The sequence below is a fragment of the Haematobia irritans genome, chromosome 4 (assembly GCF_050003625.1).
Source record: "Haematobia irritans isolate KBUSLIRL chromosome 4, ASM5000362v1, whole genome shotgun sequence".
Classification (NCBI taxonomy): Eukaryota; Metazoa; Arthropoda; class Insecta; order Diptera; family Muscidae; genus Haematobia; species Haematobia irritans.
This window is the reverse complement of record NC_134400.1, coordinates 205,635,877-205,650,922: the sequence shown is the minus strand read 5'-3', so window position 1 is coordinate 205,650,922 and position 15,046 is coordinate 205,635,877. Positions and strand designations below refer to the sequence as shown.

At 15.7% G+C, this 15,046-nt stretch overlaps 1 protein-coding gene across 3 annotated transcripts in view; it reads right to left on the bottom strand.

Annotated features, from left to right (window-relative positions):
- Positions 1 to 14,064, bottom strand: part of vn (membrane-bound neuregulin protein vein) — a 178,402-nt gene extending 164,338 nt beyond the window's left edge. For 2 of the 3 annotated variants that reach the window (XM_075305070.1, XM_075305068.1), the window contains exon 1: positions 12,911 to 14,064. The gene's annotated coding sequence lies outside the window, so the exon portion shown is untranslated. The remainder of the gene's footprint in view (positions 1 to 12,910) is intronic. The other variant, XM_075305069.1, reaches the window with a different exon arrangement.
- Positions 14,065 to 15,046: the final 982 nt, after the last annotated feature.

Sequence of the window (15,046 nt, the reverse complement as noted above, 5' to 3'; positions counted from 1 at the left end):
TTTAATTTAATTTAATTTAATTTAATTTAATTTAATTTAATTTAATTTAATTTAATTTAATTTAATTTAATTTAATTTAATTTAATTTAATTTAATTTAATTTAATTTAATTTAATTTAATTTAATTTAATTTAATTTAATTTAATTTAATTTAATTTAATTTAATTTAATTTAATTTAATTTAATTTAATTTAATTTAATTTAATTTAATTTAATTTAATTTAATTTAATTTAATTTAATTTAATTTAATTTAATTTAATTTAATTTAATTTAATTTAATTTAATTTAATTTATTAATTTAATTTAATTTAATTTAATTTAATTTAATTTAATTTAATTTAATTTAATTTAATTTAATTTAATTTAATTTAATTTAATTTAATTTAATTTAATTTAATTTAATTTAATTTAATTTAATTTAATTTAATTTAATTTAATTTAATTTAATTTAATTTAATTTAATTTAATTTAATTTAATTTAATTTAATTAATTTAATTTAATTTAATTTAATTTAATTTAATTTAATTTAATTTAATTTAATTTAATTTAATTTAATTTAATTTAATTTAATTTAATTTAATTTAATTTAATTTAATTTAATTTAATTTAATTTAATTTAATTTAATTTAATTTAATTTAATTTAATTTAATTTAATTTAATTTAATTTAATTTAATTTAATTTAATTTAATTTAATTTAATTTAATTTAATTTAATTTAATTTAATTTAATTTAATTTAATTTAATTTAATTTAATTTAATTTAATTTAATTTAATTTAATTTAATTTAATTTAATTTAATTTAATTTAATTTAATTTAATTTAATTTAATTTAATTTAATTTAATTTAATTTAATTTAATTTAATTTAATTTAATTTAATTTAATTTAATTTAATTTAATTTAATTTAATTTAATTTAATTTAATTTAATTTAATTTAATTTAATTTAATTTAATTTAATTTAATTTAATTTAATTTAATTTAATTTAATTTAATTTAATTTAATTTAATTTAATTTAATTTAATTTAATTTAATTTAATTTAATTTAATTTAATTTAATTTAATTTAATTTAATTTAATTTAATTTAATTTAATTTAATTTAATTTAATTTAATTTAATTTAATTTAATTTAATTTAATTTAATTTAATTTAATTTAATTTAATTTAATTTAATTTAATTTAATTTAATTTAATTTAATTTAATTTAATTTAATTTAATTTAATTTAATTTAATTTAATTTAATTTAATTTAATTTAATTTAATTTAATTTAATTTAATTTAATTTAATTTAATTTAATTTAATTTAATTTAATTTAATTTAATTTAATTTAATTTAATTTAATTTAATTTAATTTAATTTAATTTAATTTAATTTAATTTAATTTAATTTAATTTAATTTAATTTAATTTAATTTAATTTAATTTAATTTAATTTAATTTAATTTAATTTAATTTAATTTAATTTAATTTAATTTAATTTAATTTAATTTAATTTAATTTAATTTAATTTAATTTAATTTAATTTAATTTAATTTAATTTAATTTAATTTAATTTAATTTAATTTAATTTAATTTAATTTAATTTAATTTAAAATTTAATTTAATTTAATTTAATTTAATTTAATTTAATTTAATTTAATTTAATTTAATTTAATTTAATTTAATTTAATTTAATTTAATTTAATTTAATTTAATTTAATTTAATTTAATTTAATTTAATTTAATTAATTTAATTTAATTTAATTTAATTTAATTTAATTTAATTTAATTTAATTTAATTTAATTTAATTTAATTTAATTTAATTTAATTTAATTTAATTTAATTTAATTTAATTTAATTTAATTTAATTTAATTTAATTTAATTAATTTAATTTAATTTAATTTAATTTAATTTAATTTAATTTAATTTAATTTAATTTAATTTAATTTAATTTAATTTAATTTAATTTAATTTAATTTAATTTAATTTAATTTAATTTAATTTAATTTAATTTAATTTAATTTAATTTAATTTAATTTAATTTAATTTAATTTAATTTAATTTAATTTAATTTAATTTAATTTAATTTAATTAATTTAATTTAATTTAATTTAATTTAATTTAATTTAATTAATTTAATTTAATTTAATTTAATTTAATTTAATTTAATTTAATTTAATTTAATTTAATTTAATTTAATTTAATTTAATTTAATTTAATTTAATTTAATTTAATTTAATTTAATTTAATTTAATTTAATTTAATTTAATTAATTTAATTTAATTTAATTTAATTTAATTTAATTTAATTTAATTTAATTTAATTTAATTTAATTTAATTTAATTTAATTTAATTTAATTTAATTTAATTTAATTTAATTTAATTTAATTTAATTTAATTTAATTTAATTTAATTTAATTTAATTTAATTTAATTTAATTTAATTTAATTTAATTTAATTTAATTTAATTTAATTTAATTTAATTTAATTTAATTTAATTTAATTTAATTTAATTAATTTAATTTAATTTAATTTAATTTAATTTAATTTAATTTAATTTAATTTAATTTAATTTAATTTAATTAATTTAATTTAATTTAATTTAATTTAATTTAATTTAATTTAATTTAATTTAATTTAATTTAATTTAATTTAATTTAATTTAATTTAATTTAATTTAATTTAATTTAATTTAATTTAATTTAATTTAATTTAATTTAATTTAATTTAATTTAATTTAATTTAATTTAATTTAATTTAATTTAATTTAATTTAATTTAATTTAATTTAATTTAATTTAATTTAATTTAATTTAATTTAATTTAATTTAATTTAATTTAATTTAATTTAATTTAATTTAATTTAATTTAATTTAATTTAATTTAATTTAATTTAATTTAATTTAATTTAATTTAATTTAATTTAATTTAATTAATTTAATTTAATTTAATTTAATTAATTTAATTTAATTTAATTTAATTTAATTTAATTTAATTTAATTTAATTTAATTTAATTTAATTTAATTTAATTTAATTTAATTTAATTTAATTTAATTTAATTTAATTTAATTTAATTTAATTTAATTTAATTTAATTTAATTTAATTTAATTTAATTTAATTTAATTTAATTTAATTTAATTTAATTTAATTTAATTAATTTAATTTAATTTAATTTAATTTAATTTAATTTAATTTAATTTAATTTAATTTAATTTAATTTAATTTAATTTAATTTAATTTAATTTAATTTAATTAATTTAATTTAATTTAATTTAATTTAATTTAATTTAATTTAATTTAATTTAATTTAATTTAATTTAATTTAATTTAATTTAATTTAATTTAATTTAATTTAATTTAATTTAATTTAATTTAATTTAATTTAATTTAATTTAATTTAATTTAATTTAATTTAATTTAATTTAATTTAATTTAATTTAATTTAATTTAATTTAATTTAATTTAATTTAATTTAATTTAATTTAATTTAATTTAATTTAATTTAATTTAATTTAATTTAATTTAATTTAATTTAATTTAATTTAATTTAATTTAATTTAATTTAATTTAATTTAATTTAATTTAATTTAATTTAATTTAATTTAATTTAATTTAATTTAATTTAATTTAATTTAATTTAATTTTGTTGGAAAACTACTTTACGAAACTACTTTGTTCCAAGAAAAATCAACATAAATATTCTATGAATAGTAGGTTTGAAATCATTTGTTCAAATTTGAGAATTTAGTTTTTATTATCTTGATTGTCATTCTTCATTGTTTTTTTTTTCCTTAACTTGAATTAAACGTTTTTTTTTATACAAAGAAGCCCAACCGCTGTTTTTATCTTTAGAAATATCCTTTTATCAGGTTATGGGCCCAGGACGTAAAGGGCTACTCTAAGATAAAGAGAAATTGTATAGAAAAAACGGGCTATACATAATTTCAAGAAATTGTGACCAAAAAAAAAAAAAAAAAGTAAAAATGGCAGCATCACCGCTTTTGCAAATTGAAAAATTGGATGAGAAGAATTACGAGACGTGGTATGTTCAAATGCGAAGTGTCCTTATTCATACTGGATTTTGGAAGCACGTCAAAGGTGAGATAAAAAAGGATGCAAGTTGGACAGCCGAAGAGAAACAAAAATGGGATGAAATCGATGAGAAGGCGTTGGCATCGTTGATGTTGAGCGTAAAGTCGTCGCAGCTCAATTATATCAAGAACAGTGTTACGTCAAATGAAGCTTGGGAGAAGCTGAAGGAGGTTCACAAGCCAAATGGCCCTATGCAGAAAGTTTCAATTTACAAGAAGCTTTTAAATCTCAAAATGAAGGATTACAAGTCGATGACCGAATACCTAAACATATTTTCCGAACTAAAGGAGAAGTTGGCTGAAGCGGGTATCGAAATTCAAGAAGAATTGCTTGTAATAATTTTGCTTTCAAGTTTGGATGGTGAGTATGAAAATTTTGTGATTGCAATTGAAACGAGGGACACGCTGCCAAGTCTTTGTGTCCTGAAGCAAAAACTATTAGAAGAATGGGAAAGACGCAATCAAAGCCATGAGGAAAATTCAATTCAAAATGCTTTTGGAGTCGTAAGTAAAAACAAGAATTTTCAAAGGGACCATAATATCAAGAAAGAGAAAGGAGCTTGCTTCGTTTGCGGTAAAAAGGGTCACTATGCCAATAAATGTAATACCAAGACAAAGGGACAAGAATATAAAAAGGATAATAAGTCGTTTTCATTAATTGCAATGGCTGCTAAACCGAAGGAATGTGTAAATTCGTCATTGTGGTACATCGATAGTGGCGCTACAAGCCATATGTGCTCAAATCTGAATATGATGATAGATTTGGAGTCCTATGATGAAACAATAACGCTTGCAGATAAGAAGTCTATAAAAGCAGAAGGCATAGGATCTGTGATTATGAAAGTGAACGGTTCAGAAATTCGATTGAAGGATGTCATATACTGTCCGGAGTTGAACGGCAATTTTCTGTCTGTGAATAAAATGGTTGAAAATGGTTGTGTTGCTAAGTTCAATAAAAGCGGGTCGCAAATATTTTATGAAGGAAAAATAATTCTGGCTTCCAAAAGGATCAATAACTTATTTGAATTTGAGGGGAATCCTGTGAATAACAAGTTATTTGGAGTTATGCAAAATAATTTGTGGCACAAGAGGCTTGGACATTTAAACTATAATTCTTTAAAAGAAATGTGTTTCAAAGGAATGGTAAATGAAATGAATTTGGATTCAAATGACCATGATAAGTGCAAGATATGTATGATTGGAAAAATACATGCCCTTCCATTTCCGAAGAAATCGGAATCAAGATCAAGTGAACTTTTGGAATTAATCCACTCCGACGTATGCGGACCTATGAATGTAGAATCTTTGGGTGGATCCAAATATTTTGTTACGTTCATAGATGATAAATCCCGCAGAGTGTTCGTATACTTTATGAAAAGGAAAAATGAAGTGTTTGAAAAGTTCAAGATATTTAAGAGCATGGTGGAGTTACAAACTGGGCGGAAAATCAAAGTCTTAAGAAGTGATAACGGGGGAGAATACGTGAATGGAAAATTCAACCGCTATTTAGAAGATTGTGGTATACAACGCCAACTAACTGTTCCCTATACACCTCAACAAAACGGTGTAGCTGAGAGAGCGAACCGAACATTAGTTGAGATGGCTCGATGTTTATTAATTGAATCGCAACTTAATCAGAAGTTATGGGCAGAAGCAATTGCAACAGCAGCGTATTTAAGAAATCGGTGCCCATCGAAGAGTCTGAATGGGACCACTCCTTATGAGGAATGGACTGGTCGAACTCCCAGCATTGGACATTTACGAGTTTTTGGTTCATATGCTGTTGAACTTGATAAGACAAAAAGGAAAAAATTTGAAAACAAAGGCAGGAGCATGATAATGGTGGGATACTCCCTAACATCAAAAGCTTACAGATTATATGACAGTGAATCAAAGAAAATTATTGAGCGACGTGATGTCATATTTAATGAACAATCCTTTCCAGGGGATAAAGGAGAAGAAAATGAGACCGAATTTTTAACATTCAATGATATTCCAGTTGAGAACACTGAAGAAAATCCATTTGCACAATGTCAAAATGTTGAAGGTAATTCAATTGAAAAAATAAATGACCCAGAGGAGGAAAACTCAAATGAAAATGATTCAACATCAGAAGGCGAAAATTTTTATGAAGCAGAAAATGTCGTAGAACTTCCATCAAATTCCATACCAAATTCGGAGGAAGCGAATGTACCAAAAATTGGTCCAGGTAGGCCTAGAATTATTCGGGAAGGCAAACCTGGCCGTCCCCGAAAGATAAAAAATTTACTTAATAATGTGGTGGAGCAGCAAGTTCCAAAAACATATAAAGAAGCATTATCAAGTAAATTTAGCTCAAAATGGAAAGAAGCTATGAAAAAGGAAATGTCGTCTTTGTGTGAAAAGAGAACGTGGTCATTGGAAGAGCTTCCACCTGGACAACGGCCGGTAAAGTGTAAATGGGTCTATACACTGAAGAAAAATAAAGACGGCCAAGTCGAGCGGTACAAGGCAAGATTAGTGGCGAAAGGGTGTAGTCAAAGATTTGGGATCGACTACAACGAAACCTTTGCTCCAGTTGTAAGGTACACAACAATAAGATTGCTATTAGCCTTGGCAGTAGAGCATGAAATGTTTTTACATCAGTTGGATGTAGTATCTGCTTACTTAAATGGAGATTTACATGATGAAATATATATGTGTCAACCAGAAGGGTTTGAAGATAAGAAAAATCCAAAGAAAGTGTTAAAGTTGCATAAATCAATATACGGATTAAAACAAGCTGGGCGAGAATGGAATGCAAAGCTTGATGAATATTTACGTAAAATTGGCTTCAAATCATGTGACAACGAACCGTGTTTGTACAAAATGGAACGAAATGGAAATGTAATCCTTATTGCTGTATATGTGGATGATCTCATCATAGGATGCAAAGACGAATCTGAAATAACAAGAATTAAATATGAATTGGGAACTATGATCGAAGTCACTGACAAAGGTTCGTTGAACTATTTCCTGGGTATGGAAATATATCGCGAAGGAGGTACTGGATCTATAGAATTGAGTCAGTCAAATTATATAAAAGAAATGCTAAAAGAATATGGAATGGAAAACTGTAAGTCGCTATCAGTACCATTAACACCTGGCTATCAAACCAAATGTGATGATGAGTGCAAGAAAGCAAATGTTTCTGAATACCAATCGTTAATTGGTTCACTACTGTATTTAGCATTGACGACTCGACCGGACATACTTCACTCAGTGACAAAGTTATCTCAGAGGAACACAGATCCACACGTAGAACATATGACGGCTGCAAAACAAATTCTTCGGTACTTGAAGGGAACCGCAAATCTTAAAATGCACTTCAGAAAAAGTAATGGCTCATTGATTGGCTTTGCAGACGCAGATTGGGCAGGATGTAGTACTGATCGCAAGTCGTATTCTGGTTCGATATTTTTCTTCGGTGATAATGCAATTTCTTGGGAGTCAAAGAAACAAAATATAACGGCCCTAAGTAGCACTGAAGCCGAATATGTGTCTTTTTCAAATGCATCTAAAGAAGCGATTTATTTGCAAAGATTATTACAAGAACTTGGTTTTGGAACGGATGAAAGTGTAATCATAAATGTTGACAACCAGGGCGCAATACAATTAGCTTACAATCCTGTTCACCACAAAAGGACGAAGCATATAGAAATTAAATATCACCATGTTCGAGACCTCGTTAAATCTGGGAAAATAAGACTCCAATATTGTCCAACAGAAGAAATGGTGGCTGATATATTCACAAAGAATTTGTCCAAAATCAAGCACCAAAAGTTTGTTAATTTGATCAATTTTATATAGTTTATAAATATAGAGAATATATATGTTGAGGTGGAGTGTTGGAAAACTACTTTACGAAACTACTTTGTTCCAAGAAAAATCAACATAAATATTCTATGAATAGTAGGTTTGAAATCATTTGTTCAAATTTGAGAATTTAGTTTTTATTCTTGATTGTCATTCTTCATTGTTTTTTTTTTTCTTAACTTGAATTAAACGTTTTTTTTATACAAAGAAGCCCAACCGCTGTTTTTATCTTTAGAAATATCCTTTTATCAAATTTAATTTAATTTAATTTAATTTAATTTAATTTAATTTAATTTAATTTAATTTAATTTAATTTAATTTAATTTAATTTAATTTAATTTAATTTAATTTAATTTAATTTAATTTAATTTAATTTAATTTAATTTAATTTAATTTAATTTAATTTAATTTAATTTAATTTAATTTAATTTAATTTAATTTAATTTAATTTAATTTAATTTAATTTAATTTAATTTAATTTAATTTAATTTAATTTAATTTAATTTAATTTAATTTAATTTAATTTAATTTAATTTAATTTAATTTAATTTAATTTAATTTAATTTAATTTAATTTAATTTAATTTAATTTAATTTAATTTAATTTAATTTAATTTAATTTAATTTAATTTAATTTAATTTAATTTAATTTAATTTAATTTAATTTAATTTAATTTAATTTAATTTAATTTAATTTAATTTAATTTAATTTAATTTAATTTAATTTAATTTAATTTAATTTAATTTAATTTAATTTAATTTAATTTAATTTAATTTAATTTAATTTAATTTAATTTAATTTAATTTAATTTAATTTAATTTAATTTAATTTAATTTAATTTAATTTAATTTAATTTAATTTAATTTAATTTAATTTAATTTAATTTAATTTAATTTAATTTAATTTAATTTAATTTAATTTAATTTAATTTAATTTAATTTAATTTAATTTAATTTAATTTAATTTAATTTAATTTAATTTAATTTAATTTAATTTAATTTAATTTAATTTAATTTAATTTAATTTAATTTAATTTAATTTAATTTAATTTAATTTAATTTAATTTAATTTAATTTAATTTAATTTAATTTAATTTAATTTAATTTAATTTAATTTAATTTAATTTAATTTAATTTAATTTAATTTAATTTAATTTAATTTAATTTAATTTAATTTAATTTAATTTAATTTAATTTAATTTAATTTAATTTAATTTAATTTAATTTAATTTAATTTAATTTAATTTAATTTAATTTAATTTAATTTAATTTAATTTAATTTAATTTAATTTAATTTAATTTAATTTAATTTAATTTAATTTAATTTAATTTAATTTAATTTAATTTAATTTAATTTAATTTAATTTAATTTAATTTAATTTAATTTAATTTAATTTAATTTAATTTAATTTAATTTAATTTAATTTAATTTAATTTAATTTAATTTAATTTAATTTAATTTAATTTAATTTAATTTAATTTAATTTAATTTAATTTAATTTAATTTAATTTAATTTAATTTAATTTAATTTAATTTAATTTAATTTAATTTAATTTAATTTAATTTAATTTAATTTAATTTAATTTAATTTAATTTAATTTAATTTAATTTAATTTAATTTAATTTAATTTAATTTAATTTAATTTAATTTAATTTAATTTAATTTAATTTAATTTAATTTAATTTAATTTAATTTAATTTAATTTAATTTAATTTAATTTAATTTAATTTAATTTAATTTAATTTAATTTAATTTAATTTAATTTAATTTAATTTAATTTAATTTAATTTAATTTAATTTAATTTAATTTAATTTAATTTAATTTAATTTAATTTAATTTAATTTAATTTAATTTAATTTAATTTAATTTAATTTAATTTAATTTAATTTAATTTAATTTAATTTAATTTAATTTAATTTAATTTAATTTAATTTAATTTAATTTAATTTAATTTAATTTAATTTAATTTAATTTAATTTAATTTAATTTAATTTAATTTAATTTAATTTAATTTAATTTAATTTAATTTAATTTAATTTAATTTAATTTAATTTAATTTAATTTAATTTAATTTAATTTAATTTAATTTAATTTAATTTAATTTAATTTAATTTAATTTAATTTAATTTAATTTAATTTAATTTAATTTAATTTAATTTAATTTAATTTAATTTAATTTAATTTAATTTAATTTAATTTAATTTAATTTAATTTAATTTAATTTAATTTAATTTAATTTAATTTAATTTAATTTAATTTAATTTAATTTAATTTAATTTAATTTAATTTAATTTAATTTAATTTAATTTAATTTAATTTAATTTAATTTAATTTAATTTAATTTAATTTAATTTAATTTAATTTAATTTAATTTAATTTAATTTAATTTAATTTAATTTAATTTAATTTAATTTAATTTAATTTAATTTAATTTAATTTAATTTAATTTAATTTAATTTAATTTAATTTAATTTAATTTAATTTAATTTAATTTAATTTAATTTAATTTAATTTAATTTAATTTAATTTAATTTAATTTAATTTAATTTAATTTAATTTAATTTAATTTAATTTAATTTAATTTAATTTAATTTAATTTAATTTAATTTAATTTAATTTAATTTAATTTAATTTAATTTAATTTAATTTAATTTAATTTAATTTAATTTAATTTAATTTAATTTAATTTAATTTAATTTAATTTAATTTAATTTAATTTAATTTAATTTAATTTAATTTAATTTAATTTAATTTAATTTAATTTAATTTAATTTAATTTAATTTAATTTAATTTAATTTAATTTAATTTAATTTAATTTAATTTAATTTAATTTAATTTAATTTAATTTAATTTAATTTAATTTAATTTAATTTAATTTAATTTAATTTAATTTAATTTAATTTAATTTAATTTAATTTAATTTAATTTAATTTAATTTAATTTAATTTAATTTAATTTAATTTAATTTAATTTAATTTAATTTAATTTAATTTAATTTAATTTAATTTAATTTAATTTAATTTAATTTAATTTAATTTAATTTAATTTAATTTAATTTAATTTAATTTAATTTAATTTAATTTAATTTAATTTAATTTAATTTAATTTAATTTAATTTAATTTAATTTAATTTAATTTAATTTAATTTAATTTAATTTAATTTAATTTAATTTAATTTAATTTAATTTAATTTAATTTAATTTAATTTAATTTAATTTAATTTAATTTAATTTAATTTAATTTAATTTAATTTAATTTAATTTAATTTAATTTAATTTAATTTAATTTAATTTAATTTAATTTAATTTAATTTAATTTAATTTAATTTAATTTAATTTAATTTAATTTAATTTAATTTAATTTAATTTAATTTAATTTAATTTAATTTAATTTAATTTAATTTAATTTAATTTAATTTAATTTAATTTAATTTAATTTAATTTAATTTAATTTAATTTAATTTAATTTAATTTAATTTAATTTAATTTAATTTAATTTAATTTAATTTAATTTAATTTAATTTAATTTAATTTAATTTAATTTAATTTAATTTAATTTAATTTAATTTAATTTAATTTAATTTAATTTAATTTAATTTAATTTAATTTAATTTAATTTAATTTAATTTAATTTAATTTAATTTAATTTAATTTAATTTAATTTAATTTAATTTAATTTAATTTAATTTAATTTAATTTAATTTAATTTAATTTAATTTAATTTAATTTAATTTAATTTAATTTAATTTAATTTAATTTAATTTAATTTAATTTAATTTAATTTAATTTAATTTAATTTAATTTAATTTAATTTAATTTAATTTAATTTAATTTAATTTAATTTAATTTAATTTAATTTAATTTAATTTAATTTAATTTAATTTAATTTAATTTAATTTAATTTAATTTAATTTAATTTAATTTAATTTAATTTAATTTAATTTAATTTAATTTAATTTAATTTAATTTAATTTAATTTAATTTAATTTAATTTAATTTAATTTAATTTAATTTAATTTAATTTAATTTAATTTAATTTAATTTAATTTAATTTAATTTAATTTAATTTAATTTAATTTAATTTAATTTAATTTAATTTAATTTAATTTAATTTAATTTAATTTAATTTAATTTAATTTAATTTAATTTAATTTAATTTAATTTAATTTAATTTAATTTAATTTAATTTAATTTAATTTAATTTAATTTAATTTAATTTAATTTAATTTAATTTAATTTAATTTAATTTAATTTAATTTAATTTAATTTAATTTAATTTAATTTAATTTAATTTAATTTAATTTAATTTAATTTAATTTAATTTAATTTAATTTAATTTAATTTAATTTAATTTAATTTAATTTAATTTAATTTAATTTGATTTAATTTAATTTAATTTAATTTAATTTAATTTAATTTAATTTAATTTAATTTAATTTAATTTAATTTAATTTAATTTAATTTAATTTAATTTAATTTAATTTAATTTAATTTAGTTTAATTTAATTTAATTTAATTTAATTTAATTTAATTTAATTTAATTTAATTTAATTTAATTTAATTTAATTTAATTCTTTTGTTGTTTTTGTTGTTTTTTTTTAATAATGTTGCTATAGTTTTTACGGCATTTACTAATCCAAAATCGACATTTCACTATCAAAAAATTTAAATTTTTATTTGTTATCCGGGCAATTGAGAACAATTTACTTTAATCCAATGCAATGGTATTACAACCATAACCATGACCACGAACAAATATTTTGAAATGCTCTCTAATATCACCCATCAATGCATAATGATTCTGTGATATTTTAGTTAGAGCGATAACTGTCAGAAATAGAGCGAAGACAATATTTTTAGTGGCTGCAATGATAGTGACTGCGACGGCATCCAAGTGAAAAATCATAATGATCTTTTAGATAAAATTCTTCTATATAGACACTTAAATATGTAAATATAAGAGTAAGTATTTTAGAACATACATGTGCGTACATACATAGAAACATATGTGTACATACATATGTATGTTTGTATCTATTCATCCATCCATCTGTAATAAGTGCTTATTTTTATGCATATATGTGAGACTGTGTGTGTGTTTATTCAGATATTCACTACATGGCGCTACAATGTAATTTTTTGTATTATTTTTAAGTTCGTTCTTGTTGTTTTTTTTTTTTTTCAAAAATATTCACTACGCTGGGTCATTGTAGGTTTAGTAAATTTTTTGACAATTTTTTTTTTTAATTTTTTTATTAATAACCAAAGTAATTTTTTTTATCCTTTGAGATTTCCTCAATTTAAAAAGTTTTTTTTTTGGGTTATTATTTTAAACATTAATTCACATTTTTTTTATTTATACCAATTTGTGTTTTTTAATATACAATTTTTTAATTTTCATTTTTTTTCAAAATCTGTATATTTTTTTTTCAATTATGACAAAACATACGTACACCACACCAAGAAAATTCCCCTAAACGCGATTCATACATTACGATGTCGTACTGAATGAACGAGCACATATATTCGGGATAAAACAGCAGCGGCAAAAATTCAAAAAAAGTAAATGAATAAAATCGAAATACAAAATTTATGTGCGATCGATGTATACCGTCTTCGTACTCATAGTATCCGTGAAAGGGGCGCGCGACGGCGGTTGCGATAATGGTGGCACAACGGCGGCCAGTGTATTTAAAAAAGAATACACATTTGTATATTTTTCTTAATTTTTTTTTTTATAAAAAAAATATTTATGTATGTTTCACTTTTGATGTCTTCGTTGTGCTTGTTTTTGTGTTATTTTTTTTTTTTTTTTTAGTATTTCGGTGTCGTCTCGTTTCAGAAAAAAGCACAAAAAAATATAAATATATATATAATTTGAAAAAAAAAACTTTGATTAATTTATTTATCGCCGCCTTTGTGCGACAACGTCTCCGTGTATCACTACCCCCAAACAGACAGTTGATGTGTCGCACTTTAGTCGTATTTCACAAAAAAAAAAAACAGAAACAAATCGAATCGTTACAAAAATTTTATATTGAAATGAAAAACCATATATGATTTGTTTTTCTTTTTATTTTAATCTCTCTCTTTTTCGCTGTTGAAATTTCGCCACCCGGTACGCGGTACGTTTTCAGAAGACGTACGAACTCCAACAATTGACGATATTTAACTGAGCTGAAAAAAATTACAAATGAATAAACCTCTTGGCCATACCGAACATGGCACGCACTAGCAACAGTGATGGGAAAAACTATTGATTGCAATGTGGGACTAAATTTGGTACTTTTTTGGTATGAAGGCAATAATTGTGATGGAAGTTTTAGTTTTTAGTAGAGATTGAAATTTTAATTAAACAAAAATGTCGAGTTTTCTGCTTTTGCAGATAAAACAATCACCGATTGAGGCATTATACAATAGGCATACAAATTTGGACCCCAATAGTATTTCCCTTCAAATGAATACTAAAAAAACGAAAGCAAATTTTGATTAATTTTAGAAATTCATAACTAATAACGAAAAATTCAATAGTTAATTTAATATAGTTCAAATAGTTAAATACATAGTTAAAGAAAATTGCTTACTATTAATGAGAAAAAAATTGGGATTAGACAATATCTTCACGCAGAGAAGGAATATGATCACCTCAAACATGTTTCAAGAGCAAAATGTTATTTTTGTATGGTGACCATGTAACATGTTTGTCACTAAAATGTTATTTTCTCGTCAAATATAACCTGCTTGCCGAAACCAGATACATGGTTTCCGAGAAAATAGCATGGTTGCGAAAACCATGTTACATGGTCACTACCCAAAAATAACATTTTGCTCTTAAATCATGTTTGAGGTGATCATATTCCTTTTCTGGGTGTTCAGCCCAATACGAATTTCAAAATGGCCGTATTTTTGGTAAAATTTTAGAACTTTTGAAAATTTTAAACTAATTTGTGGAAAAACTCAAAAGTAAAATTTCCTTTGCAAATGAAATGAAACCTTTTTCCAAATGCTAATGAAAAGGGTTTCAGTTGATTTGGAAAGGGTTTCAGTTGATTTGGAAAAAGTTTCTTTGAAATTTCTATTTATAATGATGAACACTCAGCGCTAATTTATCCTATGTTATCTTTCCATCTGT